The following is a 14648-nucleotide window of genomic DNA, read 5'->3' as shown; positions in this document are numbered from 1 at the left end:
GCGGCATTCATGAGAATCCGGAAAGTCTAAACCTTGTCTGTGGTATTCCGAGTAGGATTCCGGGATTGAATGACTGTGACGTGCTTCAAACTCCTGAGAGCTGGGCGTTAGTGACAGACGCAAAAGAATCACTGGATTCTATTCCAACCTGATTGAGAACCGACAGATGATTAGCCGTGCTGTGACAGAGCGCGTTGAACATTTTCATTGAGAGGATGGGAGGTAGCCATTGACAACGGTGAAACCCTACATACAGCTTGCCATGGAAGGAGCCTTGCGTGCATGAAGAAAAAGACAGTAGAAAAGCAGAGATTCAGAAGATAGAGCATCTCCAAAACCTAAACCTGTTCTCTATTACTGCAAAACAAGTATTTATTTCATGTTCTTCTACTTTTCACAATTAAACCTGAGAATTATTGATATCCTGACTAAGAGTTACAAGATAACCATAGCTTGCTTCAAGCCGACAATCTCCGTGGGATCGACCCTTACTCACGTAAGGTATTACTTGGACGACCCAGTGCACTTGCTGGTTAGTTGTGCGGACTTGCAAAAGTGTGATTGCAATTTCGTGCACCAAGTGCGCGCACGCGCTCTTTTTTTTAACTAAATAAAATAATAAAGATTTAAAATTACATGAATCTCTTAAATCGAATTCGGATACGTGAAAATCATCTTCCTATAATTATATAAATCATCCTAGGCACTTGTGTATTAGGATATCTACTAAAAGGCATTGTCCTGAGATGATTTATGAATTGGAAATCATTTCGGCAATGCATATATATCGTCTTTGGGCAATGAGCTTCACAAAAGACACAAAAATCACGCTAGGAAAGAAAATCACGCTTCGAACTTGAAATCACAATAGACTGGGACAATTTACTCGTTTACATACATCATGAAGTCCTAGGACAATTTACTCAAAGAAAGTAACACATAAAAAAGCGAGACAATTTATATGAAGAGGAGAAGCACAATACCATTTCGCAATTTATGTTTCAGTGTTGGAGAGGCCATTATTGTCACCATCGTAAAGATTGGAAAGGAGAAACATGAGCAAGACAGAAGAGTAGAGTTAGAGGTAGTAGAGACCGGTGGCGGCGCAGTAAGGAGCAGAGCACAGTAGAGGAGTCAATTGCACCTAGGGAGAAAGATGGTTGTCAATGAGGGAGATGTTTACTACTTAAACAATATTATGCACATGGCCATATTTATCAACGAATAGGTTAGTTCTCATTTTTTTACAAGATCTACTTGATAAAATTAATCAAGATCTTCCAAATAGATCCAAATTAGAGAAGTCGTGAGGGTACTATCATGTCTGGGAGGTTGATTGGACTTGAGATCTTTCGACAAGTGTCGTGTCACCCTCACTATTGCTATCGTCACCAATAACAGATGGTTTTGAGCCCAATTCATTGTCTTCTATCGCGTTTGCCATTCCATCTATTTCTTTGACTTTCAAGAAGCTTGTCAATGAAGGCACACCTTGAAATACAGGTTTTTCTCTTATTGCAACTGCAAGCTCCCCAAAGCTACGCACATCACCCAAGTCTTTCGCATCCTCGTTCTAAATAGGCAAATTTGCTGCAAATAGTAGGGACAACAGTGCTCCCCTCTATTCTGCCGGTTGGTGGATTCGGAGGAGATATGCTTAAGCTAGCATCTACATCTTTCATCTTGGAAAACAACTCTATAATACCAAAATCTGGGAATCTTGCTGGACTATGAAACAAAACTCACATGTCGTTATCGCTTTGGATAACATACTTTCCAAATTTTACATAACTTTGCCTTAGTGAGATTGCAATCCTAAATAGTATGTTCTGTACTATATTTGTAAATCCATAAAACTCGTTAACAGATTAACAAACATACCAATCTATTTTTTGTTAGAGAAAGTAACACCCTCACTCGTGTTATCATCAATTTTTTTGCGATGATAAACTAACATAAACAGACTTTCTGACTTTATCCTCCTCACTACACATTTGAATAAGATGAAATCACACTACTTAATTTATAGATTTATTCAAATGTAATGTTTAAATGATCCGTGACTGCTCTGCTTTAGCTTTCTGAACATAAATCGTCTTAACTTTTATAACTTTATATTTAGGGTTAAGTACGATTTTGGTCCCTATGATTTTGACCGAAAATCAAAACTGTCCCTAAGATTTTTTTGTGTTTAAAATCATCCCTAATGTTGAACATTATTTTAAAGTCATCATTGCTCTAATATTTGGACAAAAGTACCCACATCTTTTCCATTCCTTCATCTTTCCAAAAAGAACAGTGCCCATCTGCATATTGCATAACACCTCCATCCAACCTTGAACTCCAAAACTAGAAATGAAAAATGTTCTTGCATATTTTGATGCTCTTGTATATTTAGAGGCAATTTCAGAGACAAATTGTACTCACTTCCCTAAACTTGATAATCCACCAATGGAAAGAAATACCATTTGGACAAATTTGTTTTCTTTCTAATTCCCAACAAAAATGTAGCAAACTTTTCACACCATAGCTCAAACATAAACAAATTATAACCAACAAATCACCAAATCCATGAATGAAAAAAAACAAAGTTCATGAAAAATTGAAATGCAGGTTGTTATATATTGTTAGTGGTTACCAAGTAGAATTGATGAGATCCTTCCAGTTAAGAGTGGTCAAATTTCTTAGGCCAGAGACATGAAAGGCATAAAGGTGAGGTTTTTCATTGCGTTTTGCCATCAAATTGGTAGCAAAAGAACACCAACACACACCTTCAGTTCAATGGTTCTTTGTAAAAGTAAAAACATTTACACGGTGATGATTCAATGAGATTAAAGAAAAATAATTAGCAACAAAAAAGAAAGAAATAATAGCTTGCATACATGGGAAAAGAAAAGTGGTGCCAAGTTTCATCACCATCCACTGTTACATTTTGGAGAAGATGTGGACTTGAGGAAGATGCGAGTATTTATGTCCAAAAATTAGAAAAGAAATTATTTTAAAAGAAATTTCAACGTTAGGAACGATTTTAAACGCCAAAAAATCTTAGGAACAATCTTGATTTCGGCCAAAATTATAGAAATCAAAGTAATACTTAACCTTTATATTTAAAAAGTAAATCATCCCTAGCTTTCATGCTTTAAATTATGAAACATAAATCTTCCATGCAAGCTTAGGACAATTCATGTGTAAATGGAAAGCTTTTTAGGACGATGTGGCATTTTATTGTCAATTCAAATCACATTTTGGGTGTAAATCTTCCTAGGTTATGGTGATTTACATTTAAAGATAAAGTTGAGTAACCTAAGATGATTTATATAAAAATATAAAGAGGAATTTCACGTAATCAAATTCGATTTAGGAGTTTTATGTTATATATATGAGAAAGTATATGTGAACAACGCATACAGTAAACAACGTGAACAACGAATTAAAAAAGGAAGGTTAAATTAATTTTAAATTTCAACAGATTCATAATTAAATAATTATTATCAGATTTTAAAATTTGAAAATTAAGGATTAGCACCCCTAAACACATTCACACTACGTATGGGTACTCCCAATCATATTGTAACAAAATTTCCAACGTCCGTTGCGCAGCCTACACAATGCCGCTCCGGTCCACATCCAAAATTGTCTTTTGAACCCTATGTAGCCGCAGCTGTAGTTGTTTCATGATCCTGTGCTTCCGTCTTCACTGTGGTTCACGACCCCAGGACCGCCCCAAATGTGTATTTTCATGTAGATGGGATGCTTATTTTTCATGCAGATGCGGATGGTTATTTTTCATACAGATGAGATGGTTATTTTTCATTCGAGATGGGTTGCTTACCGTTACCAGGGGTGTCGGTGGCAACTTAAGGCAGACGGTGTGATGAATTTGATTCTGCAGATTCAGCGAAAATGCGAGATGGGTTCCTTAAAGGGGCCGACGGTGGCAATGCCGTCAACGGTAAGGATGCAGGAGGTGGCACTATGGATGGTAAGGGCTTCAGAAGGAAGGGCGACATCGCAGTGAAATGGTGGTGTGAACTAGATGAAGGGCAGCGGCGCTGAAGTTCGGCACAGCAATAGTGGCTTCATGACGAAGACGACACGAGGCAGCACTGACGAGCTTCTCTGACAGCAACAACAACGGCGAAACGGATAAGAAGAGTCAGCGATGCAATGGAGATGCGACGACACGACAGAGAAGATGACTCTGCGTTTGGGACGCTGCTGTAAAAAATGGGAAAATTATTAAAGGAAAAGTATATGTACATCAGCCAAAGAAATCCGGCTTATATATTATTATCATAATTTTTTTTTAAAACTTAAGTCGATAGAAAAATATAGGCATACGAATAATTATTTCTCGAACACGTCTTTTCATACAAGAGTCATACTATGTCATGAAATTATTTTTTAAAAAGTTTAAATTACTTGAAAAAAACATGTAAATAATTATATCTCTGACCATTATACTAATTGATGTTATCAGGAATTTATTGGTAATATGGTATAAATGTCATTTCTCGAATTAATTTTTTCGATTTCACTTTTATAAAAGTTAGAGATCTTCCTTTACTTAATGGTAGGCACTTAGTTAGGCTCATAAATGCTTTTTTATTAAAATATAAATTAAATAACAAATATATATGCGAATGTATCTTATGAGAATGTATTTATAGTCATTTGATTGATTTAAATGGGTTGAGATTAAATGTGACTAATAAATGGTATAAGCAATGCATTTAATATAGTAATTGAATTTATACACTACAAGAAAGTTTTAGAATAGCGACCAATTTTAGCGATCAACAAAATTGGTCACTATTAACGACCAAGACCAATCAACATTTTCTAGGACCAAAAAGAGTTGGTCGGTTGCTAAAATAGAAATTAGCAATCGATAACAAAGCCAATTTAGTCGGTCGTTAAAATTAGTAGCTATTTTTTAACTTAGCAATCGAATTAGCAACCAAAACACAAAATACAGGCTTTTGGAGTCCGTTGATGGCTAAATCAATCGCTATTTTTAATTTAGCGACTGATTTTGTGATAGATTTAGCAATCAACTATAAAGTGCCAATTTTAAAGCAGTCGATTGCTAAATTGGTTGATATTTTATAATTTAATGACCAAATTAGCAACCGCCATAAAAATAGGTAGAGAAAATAGTTAGTCGCTAATTTAGTGGCTAAGGTAGCAGTTGCTAAATCGATTGCTAAGGGTTAATATAACAATGGATTTAGTGACCAAGTATAAAATCCTAGCGTTAGAGCAGTTGGTCGCTAAATCGGTCGCTATGTAATTCTTAGTGACTGAATTTACGACCAACTAAAACATAAGTTATAAATTAATTAGTTGCTAAATCGATAACTGTTTAACTACATTGAATAGGAACATATTAGATTTATTAATAAATTAAAAAAACATAACTTTTCAACCCTAATTTACCTTGAGTTCTTTCCTTACACACAGTGTCCCTCTCACTGCCTCAATCACTTTCTGGCAGAGTGGAGAGAGAAGTCACTTTCCGTCGAGTCCTAGTCGACGTTATTCACGTCAGTGCCATCTCACATCCTCAAGTCTTCATTGTCGTCTGCCCATCACCGCATTCTTCCTCTGCTTGTTTTGCCACTGCGCAAATCATCGCATCCCTGGCCAGATCTGTCGCTGCTCGTATCGCGTCGTTCTTTTCTCAGTGCCACCTCCTATGGTAACTTCTTCTCTGGTAACAACAACAATAACAACAGCAACAATAACAACAATAACAGTCTTCCGATTAAGCTGATTTTCTCCTTCAGTCAATGTACTTCATCTTTGTATCTTTGATTTTGATTTCTCACTATAATTCCAAAGAATTTCTCACTATTTTTATTTTGATTTGTTTTATCTATTAGGATACTAATTAAGTTTCTCTAATCTGCTGTTGCTTATCTATTCCTTTTGTCTTTTTGTCTATTATGTGCTTTAATTTCAAATTATTAGCTTTGTCGCAGATCGTTGCATCGCCGTTCAAATCCTCCGTCTAAATCTGCCGTTGCTCATCATCCAAATTCTCTAGTGAAGCTGACAGGTATATAATTTTTTATTTTGTACTATTTGCGTTGTTCTTCGCTTTTGGCGTTGTTCGTTTTCATCTAGTAGCCAAACTTGAGAAATTGAATCTCTATATTTGTGTTTTTTCGGTCATCTCTTCCTTCAATTGTTGTTGTTGTTCACTTCTACTTAATGTTCATGTTGCTAAGGTTCTTTTCCATTCATATCATTTGCTGTTGTTTGCTTTCGCTTGATGTTCACTGTTCGCTAGTGTTTGTTGCTTTGCTATTCATTGTTTGTTGTTCACTATGATTTTTCATTGTTCACGGCTTTTCTTTATCAATCAAGAAAAATAATCGTTGTTTTCTTTGGAATATGCTATCTTAATTTGATTATTCTAGTTCTTTGACCATCTTTTGTGTGTATTTTTACCGTTCAACTAATAAAATACTGAGGTTTGGAATATTGAATAGAGCATAGTTATGCTGTTCATGAATTAGAGAAAGAGTTGTTCATCCCAATAATCAGGTTATGTATATAGTTTTTGGCCTAATGATATCGGATTTGATCTAATGCTATGCGTTATTTTCTTGCTCGACTGTTTGCATGTCTTGTTTAGCTATGATCCCAAATCTGATTTCTTTCAAGCAAGGTAATTGGTTCAGAATTGCCTTAATTGTCTAATATTGAACTTATTGATATAGGTTTTGATGGAGCGATAAATTTATTGATTTGGGTTGTTGATGTTTGTACATAAAAAAAAACAGATGAATAATATGTTGCAATTTTTTAGGTCTGCGGGTTAAGGCAGTCTTTGAGGAAGGAAAAAGTAACATTTGAGGTTATTGACTATAAAAGCCATTAATGTATATCTCGATTATGAATCTAATCTATTTATTTGAAAAATTGATCTATCATTGATTATTTATATGTTTTATTGAAATATAATTATTTATGAAAAATCAAGTTTTAACAGTGGGATATGTGAAATTTAGTAAAAATCTATAATTAAAAAATTACTAATAGAGATCAATTTAGCAACCGATTTTAGAATATTAAATCAGGCATTAACGACTGATTTAGCGACCAATTTTGCGACCGAAAAATTGGTTGCTATTTAGCAACTGTTTTTCTTAGCCACCAGTTTAGTGATCGAAAAATTAGTCGCCATTTAGCAACCGATTTTCTTAGCAACTGATTTAGCAACCAATATCGTTTGATAGTGGTTTGGTAGTCTTGGTTGAAAATTGGTTGATAATAGTTAGCAACCGACTTCGGTCGCATTTTCTAATTTAGCGACCAAGGTTATAGCGACCACTAAAATTGATATCTAAATTGGTCGCTAAAGGATTAGTGAGCGATTTTCAAGAAAAATAAGTTGCTAAATCGGTCCCTATTCTGATAATTTCTTGTAGTGATGAGAGAGAATGCACTTAATAGATATTGTATTTATAGCAATTCTCTTTGATTTTCTTAAAATATACCTAATAATTAAATTAAAATAATTAAAATTTACATAACTATAAAAATAAGGGTGTATCTATCTTGTACCCTAAAAGTACATGTTAAGTTTAGATATTAAAAAAAATTATTGAAAATATAAAAAATTTAAACTTTTAATCATAGTTATCAGAACCGAACTGAACTGGTCAGTTCAACCGAAAATCCGGTAAACCAGTGGTCTGTCAGTTTGGTTTACAATGCAGACCGCTTCTGCAATTAATCCGGTCAACAGTGGTCAAATCTGTTAAAAATCAGACGGTTCAACGTGAACCGGTGCGGTTCGGACTCATGACCCGTGCGTCTCCATTAATAATAAAATATATAATAACAAAGTTCACATGAAAATGTTCTAAACCTACAACCATACACTAGTTCATATGTGTAAGATTAATTTTATTTATATGTAACTTTCTTTTAGATTAGACCCACTAAATTAAAGCTAATAATTTATATAAATTATATATATATATATCATATTAAATTAATAAGCTAATGAAATTTATATATAATTTATTTAAATTTAAATAATATGAAATATTAAACACTAATTTTTATTTTTCAATAAATATTGTATTATAATTTTATATATTTATTTAAGAGGTAAATACCAAATAGGTATCCAAAAGATTCTGACGCTGACAAAATGGTACCTGACTTTTGTTATTGACAAAATAATCTTTAAAATATTTTAAAATTTGACAAGTATACCCACGAGTTCGCCGGAACACATCTCCAACAAGCACAATGCTTACATGGCCACTATGTTTTGATAACATGGCAAAATCCCTCCCCCACCCTAATTCTTCCTTTCCAACGCACTTCTCTTTCTCCTTCTCCCTCCCCACTTCTCCTCCCTCTCCTTCCTGAATACATTCTCCCCCCTCCCGAACCCTAATCCTTTCCTCCCCCTCCCTAACCCTAATCCCCCATCCTCAACGCACTTCCCCCCTCCTCAATCCAAAATCCCCTTTCTGAACCCTAATCCCCTTCCTTTAACCTTTTGAATCCTAATTCCCTTCCCAACACAATGTCTCACATTCTCAACTCACTCTCCCCCAAAATAGCAGTGAAGCTCAACCTTCTCAATTTTACAGAGCCAGTGTCATCGATACCGCATTATCGCCATCTCGTCGTCGGGTCTTCTGCGTCTGCTAGTGTCATCTTTCTTCTTCGTGGCATTGTGTTGTCCTTGCGCCTTTATCGCTGTCGTCTTCACTACTTGTATCTGCTTGCTGCTAGCCCCCAGTCGCTGCCATGCCTCCTTTATCTGGGTTCCATCTTGGCTCTACTATGTCGTTCCTCCTCTGTGTCTGGTGTTCTTCTTCTGTTCTTACTTTGGTGGTGTCTGTATTAAGTTTATTTTATTTTATTTTATTTTATTTTGATTATTGTATATGAATTTATTTGTTTTTTCTTAATTTTATTGTTATTAATCTTTTTAAATGATAATTTAACCTAAAATTTTGGGACAATTTATTATTTGGACAACTCTGTTGATGTTGATGTTGTTGTTGCTATGAGTGGTGGTGTTGAAGAAGAGAGAGGGGAGTGTGCGTTGAGAAAGAGAGAGTGGTGGAGATTATTGTTGCTGTTGATATTGAGACTGTTGTTACTGCGAGTGGTGGAGTTGAGGAAAGGAGGGGTAATGTGCGTTGGAGAGGGAAAGTAGCGGAGGTTGTTGTTGCTGTTGATGTTAAAGTTGTTACTGCCAATGGTCCATCGATTAAACCACTAACCCAATGACCCAATAACTTTACTGGGTCAATTGCCGGTTCGATTTTGATAACTATACTTTCAATGCACTTGTTTTATATCCATTACATACAAATATTTAAAATTTTTAACTAATGGTAAACTTATTATTACGTGCCCTTAGCACATAAGTTAGCTATACCATATATAAAAATAACATAATTTAAAAAACGTATACGAGCGCGCAATATTTAAAAAAAATTACATAATTAAAAATGTTTCATTTCTTCATTTTCTCAATTTCTCTATCTTGTCAAATGAGAGTAATGTTCAAATTACAAAGTATTAGAATACGTACTAATTAAATAAATTTAGCTAATTCTATAATTTTTCAATGATAACTATTTTGTTTTTTAATTTTTTTATCTCAAATGTCAATTAGTTATTATCAAGAGTGACGTTACCCTTCTTCATTTATAGGGTTATTGGTTGTATTAAATTAAAAAAAAATATGAAAAAGTAATAGTTTTTTAAATTTTAATTATTATCTAATTTTTTTATTGATATATATAAATTATTTGTATAATTTTAAAAATGGAACAACTTGATTCGCCATCTGTCTACCATCTTAAAATATGATATCCCTCAAATATGTGTTTGCATTGTTATGAAATTAAAGATTTTTTTTGGTGACTATAAAATTAAAGATTTTAATAACGTTGATTCACATCCTATAATAAGATAGATAATAAATTATGAAAGATATAATATAACATCAAATAGATTATAACATGCAAATGATATTTAAGTTTGGTTTGTTTTAAAGTTAAAAAAAAAATATTCTAAAAAATTATATTATCAAAAATATTATACTTAATTATTATAAAAAATTGTTTATTTAGTATTATAAATGGATATATATAAATTATTTCTAATATTTTTAACAATAATTTAAGATACGTATATTTTATTATACATACTCTTGAAAATAAATTCTTAATTTTTAAAATAACATCCATACCAATAAAAAAACCTTTGAAAAAAATAATAATTAAAGTATATCATAGTAGTTTTATATCTCATTTTTTATTTTCTTGATGACATGAGATTATCAAATACCTACTTTTTTTTTCAATGAGAAAAATAAAAAAATGAAATATTTTCAATTATGATGCCATTTTTTAAAGAATATTGTTTGTATACAATTTTTTAATTATGTTATATTTTTACAGTTATGTAAAATCTAATTATTTTAGTTTATTTGTTAAGTATATTTTAATGAAAATCAAAGACAATAGCTATAAATATAATGGCTATTAAATATATTCTCTCTCATAAATTCAGTAACTATATTAAATACATTGTTTATATGCTATTTTTAACTACATTTAATTTTGATCATTTAAATTAATCAAATAACTATAAATATATTTTTATATTTTCATATAAAAATTTTATTATTGGTGTTTATTTGGATGCTATTAAATTAATAAAAAATATCTCTTTTATCTTTTATTATGTTTAGCAAATTTTTAATAGTAAAAATAAAAGCACTAAAAAATTAAAAAATATCTTTTTTGAGAAGAAATAATTATATTTTCTTAATGATTTTTTTCTTAATAAAAATTATTTTTTACATAATAAACAAAAATATTTTTGTCTTATTGTAGCTCAAATATAATTAATAAATAAAATATTTTTTATATAAAATATTTTTAATATAAAATTATTTTTATTCTTTTTTAAATTAATAATCATTCAAAGAAAATTTTAAAATTTACCCAAACAAATCTATATGAGATGACATAAAGATCGTTGTTAGAATGTTAGGTAACTTGCGTTATTGACTTGTTTGGTAATGGTGTATGCAACCCAACATGATAACAATAACATCAATATTATGGAAAGCAAATGCCTTTGGAATTCGAGGTTACCTGATAGGCCAGGGCATAATTTCGTATCTTTATAGGTCAACGTAGGTCAAGTACGTTATAGTGGTGGGGTTATATATATTTAAACACGCAATTCAATCAAAATATGCAGTTTGGCTTGATTTATTTAGTGTTATTTAGGGCAATAAATTAATCAGAGTATAAATATAAATATTTTGTAGAATCAATGAGATATATATGTTCTTATTGTTAAGGAGTCTGTCCGAGATATGGTTCAGCACTAAAAAAAAATGTTATTATATATATCTTTTCTACGAATGAAATATATATCGAACTTCAAAGAATATTAAACGAAATGAATCTGACACTTAATTCAACAATAATTCAAAGAAACAAATAAAAGTGATGTAAATTAGTATTAAGTTTTTAGATATTTTCTATCTTTAATTTTGTTTTACCTTATATAAACTTAATTACAGGAAAATAATCATTTTCAAGTATCTTCAGTTGTCAAGATATTAGTGAGCTATGTGTGGGTTATAGTATAGTTATGTTTGAAGTACCAATGTCTATTTTGATTACTTCTTCGAACTATTAAGAGTGATGTGTGAGATAGTTATCTTTTTGTTTTACTTAAATGATTATATATATTTGTTTGACTTGTTCTCGAAACTATAAATATAGTGGTTACTGAATAATATAGGATGAACCAGATTATAATGAACGATTTATAAGTATAATGGATGAGTTATACGCAACAATGTACACTACAACAGAGGTGCTGCTTAGCGGCGGTTTTTTTTCTATTAGCGGCGGTTTTAAACCGCCGCAAAATCAAAGACCGGCGGTTAAGTAAACCGCCCTGGATAGTGGCGTGGGCAATTGTTTTAGCGGCGGTTAAATGGAATGATTTATTTGCGACGGTTTTAAACCGCCGCTATTTGAAGAACAGGTTTTTAAAAAAAACGCTGAATTAGTATTTTGAGGCAATTAATTTAGCGGCGGTTTTAAACCGCCGCAATATACAAGTATTAGGATTTAGTCCCTTCCTTAGCTTTAATGTTTTGCATTTTTTTCCTTGTGACTGTTTGTGGCGGTTATAAAACCGCCGCTATTTTCAATACAAATTTAAAAAAAAAGATTTTCCTTTTAAAAAATGATTTTTTTCTGGGTTTAATTTTAAAGATACCTTTTTTGGACCTTTTAATACTATAAATCTTAATATTTTTCATCTATTGAATCTAAATTTATGGCTAAAATAACAAAATTAACTGGAAAATAAAATAATATATTTATAAAAATATCAACATAGTAAATCTCTTGTTAAGAATTACATAGTCAAATTCAAGAAAATGTTTGCTTAAACCGAAATAAGTCCAATCCTAGGATTCTATTTACTCTGTCCTTCCACGGAATTCATCCATGCGATACTATTGAGTCAACAATCTGCATAAGGATAAATAACAATGTTTTAGTCTAAATAAACAATCGAACACACACTTAAACCAGAGATATATATGACTTTTGATACTTAGTTATAAAATACTACCAAGGATTTGTAACATTAGAATAGAGACATGCACATTTTGGATCTATCTAATGAAGAGTTGTCTAATCATAATTACTAGAAAGTTAGGTTCACGGTTGGTTTTGGTATGCATTTATTATTTTCTATGATTAGATTACGAGTATTTTATTTGGAGATAATTCAATCAATTAGGTTCATGGTACATAGATGGAGAAGCAGGGGAACCATGTGCATAATACTTTATTACTAATAGTAAATTTTGTTAAAATTAATTAGCTTGCTATCTATGAAACAAGCAATTTATTGTCATGTTATATGTCATTATTGAACTTCACATTACAAGATATAGGTTAAAATTAGCAGTACCTTTGTAGATTAAGAAGTAAGTCCTTCTTGAACACATACACTCCCATGGAAGCAATGTATGGTTTCTTTTCAGCCCCTTCCTGTGAAAGTTCCAAGAGTGTTGTATCTACTTGCTAAATTATGTAGCAGCATGAACAAGAACCAAATCCTGAAAACTGATATTAACAAGCATGAGTTGTGCTTTTTACTATTGCTTTCAGGTCTTATTCTTTAGGCTTCTCACTGAATGAAATCACCCTTCCTTTATTGTTTGTCTTCATTAGACCAAAATCTGAGACACGGCTACATGAACACACCCATTCTGGCTTAAGCTTCTTATATTGGGACCTCAAAATTACATTTTGTCCTTTCTTCTCCAGTTTCTGCACTATATCATGTAAAAGCATAATGAATTTGGATTGACAAAATTATAAAAAATGGCAAAATGTCATTATAATTTTTGCATAAGCATCATTTCTGTTTTATGAAAATGACTATGCAAAAGAGTTATAAGTTAATTTCCATTCACATGCACCATGATTACAAATATAATTGAGTTGAACTTATAAAAGGAAGAATGAAAAATAACCGAGTGAAGTGCTAAATAAATAAGACTGAACTTGCTAAGTACAAAATTCTACTTATTTCTATATTAGAAAATTAAAAATAAGACGGCCAACTTTCCAAGTACTCCAGGATTCTTGTAATATGATAGTATTAGGCTTAACTAGTAAGGGACAAAGACAGCACCCAGTTAGGATGTTGAAATAGTTTATTGGATTCATCATGTTCAATACATATATCCCAAAAGTAAAGAACCGAAATATCAAATCCAAACATAATAATAAATCATTTCCTAGATTTGAAGTAATATGAAATATTTTTAAAATTTGAGAATCAAAATTCACAATAAAAAAGAGAAAGAAGAAGAAACCAAAGGCTAACCGAATAGCAGATGGTGAAGCTACAGTGACAACAGGGGCAGCAAGTGCCTGCTTAAGAACAATTTGGTCTACATTTTGAACTGGCATTCAGCAATATCGGTAGATTTCTTAGGCTGATCAAGGTTAGGCTGGATTTGGGTGCTCCTTTCATAGCCACTGAACCCATTATTCTGGTTTTCACCAAAGAGTTGAGATGTTGTTTCACGAGCAAATCTTGTTACAAAAGAGAACTTCTCTAACACTTGAATAGAAACGTCCCGAGGATCATGAGCTTTATGTTTTGGTCTACCATGAAATTGAGGAACACTGGCACTTAGATTATTGGCACCACTATCAGTCCTTTCTTGGTTCTCATTCAAATTTGTTTCATCAACTGAAGGTCCACATGCAACAGAAACAGCCCTAGGCAGTTCCAAAGAAGACAAAGTCCTCTGGCAGTCAATCCAATAATTGGAACATTTAGCTAGCCAAATATTATGATATAAAATTGAATATAATAAATCAAGGATACTTCAGACTCATAAGGCATCCAGATGTAAGCATCTACACTCTCCTCATCCATTTTCAAGAGAGTAGCCAAAAACCCATACATAATATGAGTGCCTATCCTAAGATTTATATATATCTCTATGCATATAATATCTTAGAAGCATTCTTTTGAATGTTGACATGTGGCACTCAATTAAAAACCTACAATTTTTCACTATCCAACCAAAAGTC

The 14648-nt window shown here is 32.1% G+C and overlaps 1 long non-coding RNA gene across 4 annotated transcripts in view; it reads right to left on the bottom strand.

Annotated features, from left to right (window-relative positions):
- Nucleotides 1-12437: 12437 nt before the first annotated feature.
- The window catches only part of LOC110276561 (uncharacterized), a 4230-nt gene continuing 2019 nt past the window's right edge, over nucleotides 12438-14648 (bottom strand). Inside the window, exons 3-5 of one of the 4 annotated variants that reach the window (XR_008004438.1) lie at nucleotides 13194-13372; nucleotides 13006-13118; nucleotides 12438-12557 (exon numbers count right to left, since the gene is read on the bottom strand). This is a non-coding gene — a long non-coding RNA (uncharacterized LOC110276561). Of the gene's footprint in view, nucleotides 12558-13005; nucleotides 13119-13193; nucleotides 13373-14020; nucleotides 14360-14648 lie in introns of those variants that run through there. The other 3 variants (XR_008004439.1, XR_002369258.2, XR_008004437.1) reach the window with 3 other exon arrangements.

This window comes from Arachis duranensis, chromosome 10 (genome assembly GCF_000817695.3).
Source record: "Arachis duranensis cultivar V14167 chromosome 10, aradu.V14167.gnm2.J7QH, whole genome shotgun sequence".
Lineage (NCBI taxonomy): Eukaryota > Viridiplantae > Streptophyta > Magnoliopsida > Fabales > Fabaceae > Arachis > Arachis duranensis.
This window is presented reverse-complemented; position numbering and strand designations above follow the sequence as displayed.